This window comes from Heliangelus exortis, chromosome 3 (assembly GCF_036169615.1).
Source record: "Heliangelus exortis chromosome 3, bHelExo1.hap1, whole genome shotgun sequence".
Taxonomy (NCBI): Eukaryota; Metazoa; Chordata; class Aves; order Apodiformes; family Trochilidae; genus Heliangelus; species Heliangelus exortis.
The window spans coordinates 60103203-60115509 of record NC_092424.1 but is presented as its reverse complement, the minus strand read 5'-3'; the positions used below and the strand labels follow the sequence as shown (position 1 = coordinate 60115509).

Here is a 12307-nt window from a genome sequence, read left to right as displayed (position 1 = left end):
TCTCCCTTAGTCTAGTAGGGTGAAAGGAGCATCACTGGTTTCCAAAACAAAAGATTAGATGCACTGCATGACTGCATTAGTTTAGCTATTCAGCTTAGTTTGATTTTGCAAGAGAAGAGTCTTAATATTGCAATCATGTTCATAAGGCCTTTATTAGATTTTATTTGCAGCAATAGTTATGTTGCCCATTTTAAAGAAACAATTCTGAGGTGGCTTCTTCAGTTTCAGCTAAAGACCTAAATGCAATCATCTTCATATAAAGCAACAAGAAGCCTTTCATAAGTACTGCAGCACTTAAAAATCCCAGCTGTGGACCTGGTAACCTTTTACTGCTTACCCTACAGAAAGTTTTGAACACCTTTCCAACAAAAAACCCACTCTCAACTCACTACAAATGTTTCTTTAGTAATGATTAGCAGAGCAAAGTTCTGCAGTTCTTCAGTTGTACAAAACTTTGCAAACAAACAGTAGTGTTTACTTTAGAGTTAGTTAATTCAAAGGGAGAACAAAAACAACAAGAGAACAGAAGAAAATGCAGTGGGGAGGAGAAGGTTATAAAGGGCTTGGAGCCGAAAGGATGAAGGGGACAGAAAAGACTGAAATGGAAAAGAGAGAAAAGAAATCATAGGCAAAACAGTATATCTGCTGCTGTAAATGAAAGCCCAGCATTCACTTGCTTCGAGCAGCCTCCATACAGACTACAGACACTCAGCTTTCTCACTTACAGAGCTACTTTTAAGTATATTCTTGATTTAAAGGTCCCATGGTAACAGCAGTAGTTCTAAAGTACTGCTCTTGAATGATCCATGGACACCAAGACACCTACTTAGTAAGCTCAAATTTCATACTGAAGCAAAATAATATAATCCAGTTAGTGGCTGTTAAAATGTTTGTACATACAAGATACATGTGATCACACTCTACTCTCTAGGCTCACCAAACCAGACAAAGAAATAATGAATCATAGTCAGAAATGTCTCAAGTGTTTCCAGCTACAACTCCTACACAGTGGTACATTTTCCCTCCATACCATCATAGGTCACATACCACTTCAGACTAATAATGCTCTGCAAAATAGGTCTAAAGAAAGCAAATTTCTGCAATTTTGCTTAAAGCTAATGAAAAGTAGAAGCAATTACAATTTTCAGCTTGCAAAAAAACACTGGAAAAACATGTCATATATATATGCATATATATATATATATATATATATATATATATATATATATATAAAATTAACTGCTAGCACCCTAACAATAGCAAACAACAAGAAAAACAGTACAGGTGGAATTCCCATTATAGGACAATCTTGCTGTTCTAAGAAGAATATTTAATAGTCATTAAGTTTTGTTTTGACCAATATAAAAAATATTATTTTGTTTCTCTTTCATTTTGTAAAGGAAATACGCACTGCAAAACTTTCTAACTCAGTTTCTTCTCTATACAGAAACAAACATTGCTCTGTCATGTGAGAAAGTAACTCAAGCCTCTACAATACCAAGAAACTTCAATAAGAGAACTTCCACACAATTAGTCCAAGAATGTAACAGGCACTTGAATAACAGAATAATACTATTTCCTGAGCACACCTGGGGAAAAAATGTATTGCACAAAACCAGACATTTTTTAACATTTCTAACACAACTAGACTAATCCAAGTCATATTTGCCATGAAACACCACTGCAGTGCATAAGCAGATAGAAGCCCTCTACCTCAAATCAGGACGAGGTACTTTCAAAAGTCAAAGGCTCATCTGAGAGCAGACCAATGCCATCACACAGTGCTCCCACACATTTCCCTCCATATGCACACACACACACACACACACACACACACACACACACACACACACACACGCCAGAGATTTATTTAGAGGTGAGCAAATGGCTTAAACATACACATTGGTGTGAGGCAGAACCTGAAGAAAGTCAGCAGAAACCACTTGTCTCCAAGATAAATGAAAAAACCTTGTATCAATTTAACAAAGACCAAAACAAACAAACCCACTTCTTTTCCCCAAAAGAATGAAATCATATTTAAATCACTTTATGCTAAAAAAAAAAGGGGGGGTTGGGGAAGAACAAACAAGATTTGAGAAGCTGCAGAAACGGCAAGAAACTTAAGTACCACCTAATACAGGTAAATCCAGAAGAGTTGATTAAACATGATACTCTTCTAAAATATGCCTTAAGTGCTTGCTGCACTACTAATTATCAACTCAGCTACCTACATACTAAAAATCATCTAACTTTACTAAGAAGCCAACCTTTTCCACTAAAAAAAATTACCTTCAAGAGGGAAAACTGCAGAATTTTAATAGAGAACGGCATCCAATAGGAAATAGAAGGCAAAGCAAGAGAAAGGAAACTCAAGGAAAACACAATGAACTCCTAATTTAAATAAGACCTAGACCTTGATTCAGGTTAGAAGCAACCAAAAAAAGAAAAAAAAAATCCCATGAAAATGTCAATGTATCTTATAATACTGTCTTTCACTAGCTCCTGATGCATAAAACCTAAAGCATTTTCCATATTATAAGAACTGGGACAACTTCATATACAATGTAATATAAATTCTAAGACACAAAATCCAAGTACTTCAATCCTGCTTTTGTATTTATCATTGCTTAAAATTCAGCAATACCAGCTCTGTAATGGTAGATCACAGAATCATCATGGGAAGGGACCTTCAAGACCATCACATGCAACTGTCAGTCCTACACCACCTTAACCACTAAATCATTTCCCAAAGTGCCATGTCTACCCATTTTAATACCTCCAGGGATGGTATAGGTGGAGGCTCCACCACCACCCTGGGCAACCTGTTCCAATGTTTCATCACTCTTTCAGTGAAGGAATTTTTCCTAATATCTAATCTGGACCTCCCCTGGAGCAACTTGAACCCATTACCTCCTGTCCTATCACAAGTCACTGGGGAGAACAGCCCAACACCTGCCTCACTGCAGCCTCCCTTCAGGTAGCTGTAGAGGGCCATATGGTCCCCCCTCAGCCTCCTCTACTCCAGGCTGAACAGCCCCAGCTCCTTCAGCCCCTCCTAGTAAGACCAGTTCTCTAGACCTCTAATCAGTCATGATTATATTCTGCAATTATCCCATGGAACTCAAACAGCACCTTTACTTTCTGAAATGACAGAATGGAACTAACCACAACTGTGACAAAAAAATGTCTTAACACACTACAGGTTTCACCCTTTCTACTGGAAATAAGAGGTAAAGACTGAGAGTATGGATTTCAGTCTTTAGAAATGTGTTTAAAAAAGTAAATCTGTAAGCACAGAGATCTTACTAAACAACTGCTTTCTGTAAGACATCCTCAAGCACACAAAGAATAGAGGAAGCACACAGTGAAAGTGAGCCCAAACACCAAAACAACTTAATTAACATGATGTAGTTACAGGTCCAGAACAGGCTGAACACTGAAATCACTTGTAACTGCAGTTTGTCAGGAAGGAATAGTAGAACTGATACATAGGCACCTCAGGCTTGATCCAAGCAGATGCCTCCAACCATTATGTAGTTAATATCTTGTCAAAGATTGCTATAGTACAAAAGTGTTGACTGGAAAATGAACAAAGCATTCTTAGGACTAACGTGGATTTAACTATGAAGTTTATGCTATGATACTCCTTGTGTTTTAGTCTTGGGTTCCACCCCGGCTCTTCCTCCACGATTTGCTTCAGATTCATGGTCCAATAGTGCAATATCCTACCAGGTGAAGTACCCAAAAAGCCATTTAAGAAAAAGGGTCCAGTCCTCTAAGAGAAAATCACTTATATACAGGCTTAGTATTTTGCCACATTTCTTTAATTGATGGATGATAGAAGAGCAGTTACATGTTTAAATACAGCATTTAAGTGTAAGTTCAAAAGGAGGAAGCCAAACAGGATAAAATAGCTTCTTTCAACTCAGGAAATAGCAAAGGGCACATTAAGAAATGGTTTCTACAAAGTAGAAAACTCTGCATTTGGAAGTCATACAAAAATTTTCAGACCTAAAACTGAAATGTTCCAACTCTAAGGAGTTCTCAGGACATACTCAGTATATTGTAAAATATCTTATTAATATCTGTGCTTTTCTAAGTAACTGGAAGCAATAAAAATGTTTCAACAAATGTTAAACACAAGTGTGCATTTTTAACATTTTAATTTTCGTTTGACTTTCAGAAGTAGGATACATGCTGAGTCAATCAGAATTTAAAGGTCTCCCTATTACCAGTTCAAAAGCTTGAAATAAGAATATGTATTTTAAAGCCCATACACAGGATAACTGAGTATTCCAAATTAGAAAAAGCTGTTCTAATTTTCCATTGTGGTAAGAGATCACATCATGCATTTTAAATACATAGTGAAGAATGTTATTAAAAATACAAAAACTATGTTCTTAAAATGTTGTAGTCAAATTCTTATCCAGGCCACTAAAAAGAATACCACAGTTACAGTCTATACTTCCCAAGCCACAGTAATGGAATAGCAGTAATTTACAGTAAAATCTGGTGTTACATTTAGCTGTACAACACTACTAATTACAGAGTCATTTCAACAATAAATATTTGGTTAGACTCTGCTTTGTCATCAGTGCAAGCAATTTAAGATGAAACTGATCTTTCAGAGTCTACACTTCTTTTTTAAAGTCTATTTTTATCTTCTGGTAACTGAAGATCTCCTACAGATTTCACCAGAACTACTGCTTTGCAAACAGAAAACCACACAGACAAGGTTAGAAGCAAAAGGGAAGAGTCAAACCTAGAGCATCAGGGCAATCCATAGGTCCCTTTAAATTGTCCTTAGCTAACCCTAGTTTACTATTCAATGCCACAGCACTGAGGTTGCTTATCACTTAGTAACAGCAAGGTAAGTTAACAGGCCATATAACAACCTTCAAAAAGATTCTAGGGAGGAGGAACTGAGACACAGATGAGTCTGAGCACCATGGTATTCCTATTATCAAGTCAAACACTGTTAACCTCATAGACACTTGTAAAGAAGCCTCCAGTTTTAAAGAAAGGATCCTCCTGCAATGCTCCTTGTCTCTGAAGAGTCAAGCTACTATTAACAACTACACTACACTAGCTGAATGGCAGTAGTATTTGATGGTCATTAGGAAAAGAAAGAAAACACCAAGACCAAAAAACAACAAAGCAAACACTACCAACCAACAAAGCACTTCTACCTGCTTCTGAGAATATTCAGTCCACCAATCCATTTTCAAACAAGAGTCCAACTTAAGAGAAGTCAGGCCTTGAAAGCATGTCAGGCTTGAGTCCAATTACAGAACTTCAAGTTCTCATCAAAGGAAATTGTAATGTGGAGAGAAAAGAGTAGGCATCTGAAATTCTCCCTTATGAAGCCTCCTAAACATTCCCTATAATTCATCACTCCCTAGAAGTCATCCGCTCAGTCTGTTACTCCCCCACCTTCAGCTTTCCTCCAAAACTAGGACAAAACCCAGTGTACAGGAGTATAGAAGGCAGGAAAGTGAAGAGAATTATTTGAGAAAAGTAACAGGATTTGAGGTTCTTTTTTTGTTTTTTTTGCTGGGGTTTGAAGTTTTACATATCAAGCCCATAGATTTCTTGAAATTGTTTCTACTTTCAAGGTAGCACGTCAGATGTGAGGAACTACATAAAGAATATAAAATGGAGAAACTGAGCCATGTGCTTTAAACTGAAATTCAACAGTGCTATTCAGCATTTTTGTCAGCAATGTCTATACAGCTTGCTGGGCAGGTAGCAGCCCTCACAGAGCTGCTGTAATGCAGTGTTTGCATAGTGTCACTAAAACATCAGACAGTACTGCAATGGAAACAAACCTTTTTTTCTGCCCAAGTCTGTTAAAATAAACAAGCACATATTCTTGCTGAGCTGTGCCACTCGTACAGCATCCAAGTCTATAATCTTATACCATACACAGAACATACTTTTCTCATTTCACTAGCCAAACAGAATGGCTATTTTTGGATCACCCAATAGTAATTAATCAATATTGTGTCAATTAGGCCTTCACTTAGTCTGTAGATCTTTACAAAGCACTCAAAGTTCAGGTGAAGTCAATGGAGGAAATGTCACTAGTAAAATTGCCTTCACAGAAGATTTTATATCACAAGGCTTTAAATTAAGAATTTAAGATTTGCTAAAAGTCAAAATATTTACTATATTGTTAATTTATTTCCTGTATGTTACAAATCTACATTGTTTGCCAGTGTTGTAACATCAACAACAAAAATGTGATAGTAAAGAAAAATAAATCACAAGTTACCTTTAACTCCAGTACAAGTCTTGAAGGTTAGTAGAATGCTATCAACTATGACAACTGGATAATATCTTCTTTACCTATAAGACAGTTAAATTTGTAGTCAAATTACACCCAAAATTATCCCTGCAAGTGAATCAGAAAACCAGGTAAGTGAAACTGAACTGTGCTTAAGTGAAAAATATCTTTTTAAAATGTGAACACTTCCAATAAGAAGGGAAAAATGCACAATCATTTAATTTACACCTTAATTTTACATCTTTAAAAAAAAAAAAAAAAAAAAGAATCAGAAGTTTGGCAGCAGTTTATTTTAAATCTAACACTCCTAAAGTCAAGAGGAATCTTTTCTTTCAATTCAGAAGGCCAGAAATAACCTCTTACAATGTAGCTTGACCTCTTGTATAACCCAGGCTATAACACAGTCACACACTCCCACATCCTCTTTTCTTGCTGCCATCCCCTTTCTTGTGTCCAGCCATTGTGTATTAAGTGAACAGTCTTCCAACACTGCTTTCTTGGGTTAATTTTGCCTGCAATTAGGAGGAAACCCCACCTGCCCTTTTCTTACTCCCCCCTGGCTTAAGATCAGTTCCAGAATGGAAGCACCACTTGAATTCCTCTTTCCCAGGAAAGAATTCGATCTTGCTTTAAAAATCATAGAATCATAGAATAGAACTGGCTGGGTTGGAAGGGACCTCAGAGATCATCAAGTCCAACCCTTGATCCACTGTCGCTGCAGTTACCAGACCATGGCACTGAGTGCCACATCCAGTCTCTTTTTAAAGATCTCCAGGGATGGAGAATCCACCACTTCCCGGGGCAGCCCATTCCAATGCTTGATCACCCTCTCGGTAAAGAAATTCTTTCTAATGTCCAACCTAAACCTCCCCTGGCACAACTTGAGACCGTGCCCTCTTGTCTTGCTGAGAGTTGCCTGGGAAAAGAGACCAACCCCCCCCTGGCTACAGCCTCCTTTCAGGGAGTTGTAGAGAGTGATGAGGTCTCCCCTGAGCCTCCTCTTCTCCAGGCTGAACAGCCCCAGCTTCCTCAGCCTCTCCTCATAGGATCTGTGCTCGTGTCCTTTCACCAGCCTGGTTGCCCTCCTTTGGACCTGCTCCAGGACCTTGATATCCTTCCTGAACTGAGGGGCCCAAAACTGGACACAGGACTCGAGGTGTGGCCTCACCAGCGCTGAGTACAGGGGCAAGATATATAATGCAAATACATTATACAGCAATTTTTACCCTACAGAAATTTACACATGGTGCACTATGATGTAGAAAACTTCTACTTTTTCAATAATTAGAGAAATGCTGCAGACTACAGACATAATTTAAAACAAACCATTTGGGCTCTTTAAATCCTGCCACTGGGTCCTTTGATTGCTGCTCTTATGTTGTCATCCACAATACAGGTATATATATATCACCATTTTACTTTCTTCCCTCCCTTTTTAATACTTAAATAGACCAATCTTTTGTACTGAAACATGCTTCCCAGTTCTTGTAACTTTAAATTCTTTCAGGTTATTACCACCAACTTTCTGAAGTTTAATGTCAAAAGTGAACTCATAATTCAAAAAAGAATCCCATGAGCACCAGCTACAGAGATTTTATTATCTTGTCATATATTTTATGTTTGTATACCTACTTTCACTATTTTAATGACTTTAAAAGAACCTACGTTCTAATTATTATTAACTGCAACCCACTATACCTCCTTGTCTGTACTTCACAGAACACACTCCCACTCTCCACATATGCCCCACATTCCTCAGTCTTAAATGTATGACTCAGGAGTTGGTTACATGAAAAATTCCCATTTTGCCTATATCCACACTCACTAAATAATTAAGACCAGAATGAATACAGTAAGTAATACAATTATTCTTCAGGTTACCCTCACTAAATGAGCTATTCAGTGCACAGTTATGTCACTGCAACCCCATTAACAGACATCAATAGGTAACACTGGTTTCATGGAGCTGCCTTTAGTTGCTCCTTAGTAACCAATTTTGAAATTTCATATGAATTACCTGCAGTTGCTGGAGACTTATCAAGTTAGAAGTGGAACAAAAGGTACATTTCCAAAGGAATGAAGCCTGGAGGTCTATTCCACATGGCCCTGACTATTATTAAGAAGGCTGAACTCTCCCTATTCTGCACTTTCAACACATGTGCACACAGAACATGTGCATTTTTTAAAGTCTTTTCTAGACCATCCTAAATGACATTGTTACAATGCAAGCTCATCTGGCAGGGGTACAAGCTGTTGATATAAACTTTGGAGATCCATAACCCTGGAAACATGGAACGGAAGGTCATATTCCAAGCCCAAACTGAATCAAAATCAGCAGAACACTGCAATTTGAGTAAGAGAATGCAGCTTAACTTCCCACCATAGAGCTAAACACAAGATAAAAAAGAGCATGGCAAGCAGAAACTGAAACTTCTTGGGAGGAGAGCAGCAGCTGAAGCACAAAGCTTCAGCTCAATACCTTTTCATGGCCATTGCCATCTCATAGAATCATAGAATTGGCTGGGTTGGAAGGGACCTCAGAGATCAAGTCCAACCCTTGATCCACTGTCGCTGCAGTTACCAGACCATGGCACTGAGTGCCACACCCAGTCTCTTTTTAAAGATCTCCAGGGATGGAGAATCCACCACTTCCCGGGGCAGCCCATTCCAATGTCTGATCACCCTCTCTGTAAAGAAATTCTTTCTAATGTCCAACCTAAACCTCCCCTGGCACAACTTGAGACCGTGCTTCTTGTCTTGCTGAGAGTTGCCTGGGAAAAGAGACCAACCCCTCCCTGGCTACACCCTCCTTTCAGGGAGTTGTAGAGAGTGATGAGGTCTCCTCTGAGCCTCCTCTTCTCCAGGCTGAACAGCCCCAGCTCCCTCAGCCTCTCCTCATAGGATCTGTGCTCGAGTCCCTTCACCAGCCCAGTTGCCCTCCTTTGGACCTGCTCCAGGACCTCGATATCCTTCCTGAACTGAGGGGCCCAGAACTGGACACAGGACTTAAGGTGTGGCCTCACCAGCGCTGAGTACAGGGGCAAACCCAAGATGCCACTAAACTGGTTCTAAATTGGATCTGTTCTGTTACTGCTTGGTTCTGTAGCTTACGGACCGAATGTATATGCTATTTTAAACTTGGAAGTATTGCACCGAAGGATACGTGTCGATTTTTTACATAGTTCCTATTAAAGAAGTACTTTGTCACTTCAGACTCTCCAGGTCTGGAAATAAGCAAGTTTATGAGAATTTGCTGAAGGCTAAGTTTTTCACAACTATGTGCTTGTTGCATTTCAGTAGTAGATCCCTTTCACCTATGCTAACAGACTGGAAAATGAGGCAGTAAAGCTAAGCAAATAGCTATATGTCAATGAAAAAGCTATAAATTACATGTTTTTAATTAAAAACAGGTCTCAAACAGCTTTACAAGAAGAAAAAAAAAAATCTAACTGAACTGTCTGCTAGTTGTTACTGGTATCAAAGCACTTTACCTTAAGTTTACTCCCTAGCTGGCTATTACTTGTTCCCTGGCAGTGATTTATTTCAAAAGCTGTTTCAGGAAATCATAACTATTAAGATGACAAACCCTCAAATCAACTCCCTTTATGTCAATCAACGATCACTCATAACCTCCTTTAAGTCCATTTTAGCCATACACATGCATGAACAATACTATTAACATCAAAAGGGATTAACTTCAACTCAGTAGAATCTTCACCTGAGGAAAAATGCTAGAAGTGTTACCACGGTCTTAACAGCTCTTTTGAGAGTATTCAGACTTCACAGTACTGTAATCAAAGCCTTACAAAGAACAATAATAGGAAAAGAGCTTTGGACTTAAATTTATAAATAACATCTCGATTTTTTTAAAGACCCCGGTGCACAGTGTTGACGCAGAGGGCAGGTCATCGCATCTTGAAAGGTAGACTGCTTCTAAAAAGAGCAAATAAGGAACATACAATAGGACTCTACCATGACTATTATTTTAATCCTGAAGAGAGAGGAAATTAGGAATGCCCAGTCTTCCTCAGTTTTAAGCCCTAATTACTGATAAGCAACTTCTGTACAGGGTCGTATTTAGCTCATTTTTCTGCAGCTGCTTACCTAGAGCTGAAAGAAACAGCTCAAGATGCAAACAGATGAAGTTATCAGAATGAGGAGTGGTGCTCCGGGAGGAAACAAATAAAAAAAAACCAAACTCTTCGCGCAGTATTCACACGACGGGTGCGATAGGAATGACCAACAGAAGCCGGGACAGATCTTTTGGGGGAAAATACCCCTCCTTTTCTTGTCTCAACGTCAGAAAAGACGCAAGAGACCCGAACGCGGTGCAGACGGCTGGACGGACGTCGGTCCAGCCCCGGCCCGGACGCCCTGAGGCGCCGTCCCCTGACGGGGCGGTGACGGCCACAGGGCCGGAGGCTGCGGGCACTGCCCGCGGCGGCAGCCCTGCGAGGGAGATTTGAAAGCGAGCGGCGAGGAGGAACTCCGCACGGCTCGCCTAGCTAGAACCAGCGCCCGAACCTCCGGCGAAGGAGGAAAGGGAGGAATCATGCCCCTCGGAGACACGCTCCTGCCCGAAGATAAGCGAAAGCCTGCACGAAGGGGCTGTGACGGGGAGCGAACGTCCCCCGCCGCTGCCGCCGCTACGGACACGCTTCCTCGGGGCCGCTGCCGCCCCCTGCTGTCCCCGCTCCTCCCACGGCGGGTCCCGGTTCTGACAGCCCCCGACCCACCTCCCTCCTCCCCGCCCCCGCCCGGCAGAGCGCTGGGGCGGAGAGGCAGTAGCTCTGCGCGTAGGACAAGCGCACAGCCCGGCCCCGCCCGCGGCCCCCGCATCCCGCGGCGGACGGAGCAGGGGAAAACGTCGACGGATGCGGGGCAACGCGGCCCCTCGGCTCACAGCAGCCCCTCCCGCAAGGCTGCGGCTGCCCGGCGCCCTCTTCCCCGCCTCACGACGCTCACCATCGCCGCCGGAGAGGCCTCGCCCGACCCGGGCTCCCCCCGCCGCCCGCCGCGACCCGCTCCCCAGCGGTACCTGACGCCCAAACGGTCGCCGCCGCTCGCGCTCACATACGAAATTGAAGTTCCCCAACCACAGCCGTCAGCCCAGCCCGGGAGAAAACCCCGCTGGCCACGCCCCCCGACCAATCCGCGCCCCCCGGCCCCGCCCCCGACCAATCCGCGCCCCGGCATCCTCCAAGCCCCGCCCCCGTCTCCGCCCCAGCGCGGCTGCCCCGGCGCCGGCCCGCCGGCTGCCTGCTCCGCCCCCGCCCTCACCGCACGGCCACGCCCCGTCGCCATTGGCTGGAGCCGCCGTCAATCGTTACAGCGGTAGCTTCGCCCCGCCCCCCCGCGCTGGGCCACCTCCAAGTGCCGCTGCCCGTCATGGGTGCGGGGGCTTCGCGGGAGCCAAGTGGCCGCGGGGGCTTCGGCGACCGGAGGGATGGGTGCCCGGCTGGCGAGCCAGGACCCTCGCTCCTCGTCGGCTCTCCGGGCACGGCGTCGTCCTTGCGGGCGGTGGGATGCGGCTGTGCCCGCAGCGGCTGTCGCAGCGGTGTCTCCACGCAGACACCGATGTTACGCGAAATGCGCTCTCGGCGGAGGCGAAGGAAGGCGGCGGCGGCGGCGGCTGAAGGGAGGCGGTGACCCCTGTTAGCCCAGCACTCCGCAGCCCCCTCGTAGATGCAGCCTCCGGCCGGGCTCTCGGACACAAACACCCCAAGCGAGCCCAGCGGGGGGCTCCGAGGTGGCCGGGCCGGAGCACCCCTCCTGTACTGGGTAGCCGAGGGACGGGTCTGGTTCAGCTTGGAGAAGAGATGGGGGGGATAAGAGCAGCCCCCAACACCCCTGGGGAGGTGGCCGAGAAGATGCAGCCGGGCTCTGCAGTGGTGGGAGGCTGAGGGACGAGGGGTGTGAGCTGAAATGAGAGGTTCAGGCAGAGGAAGAGCTTTTTAGTGCTGAGGCAAGGCGGGCTGGAGGGTGAGTGCCTCCGAGGGGGTTTCACACCCGAGTGGACAC

The 12307-nt window shown here is 43.4% G+C and overlaps 1 protein-coding gene across 24 annotated transcripts in view; it reads right to left on the bottom strand.

Moving 5' to 3' along the window:
* Positions 1-11409, bottom strand: part of EPB41L2 (erythrocyte membrane protein band 4.1 like 2) — a 108029-nt gene extending 96620 nt beyond the window's left edge. For 20 of the 24 annotated variants that reach the window (XM_071740927.1, XM_071740938.1, XM_071740922.1 and 17 more), the window contains exon 1: positions 11325-11409. The gene's annotated coding sequence lies outside the window, so the exon portion shown is untranslated. Of the gene's footprint in view, positions 1-6274; positions 6349-10503; positions 10618-11251 lie in introns of those variants that run through there. The other 4 variants (XM_071740923.1, XM_071740924.1, XM_071740925.1 and 1 more) reach the window with 4 other exon arrangements.
* Between the last annotated feature and the right edge of the window lie 898 nt (positions 11410-12307).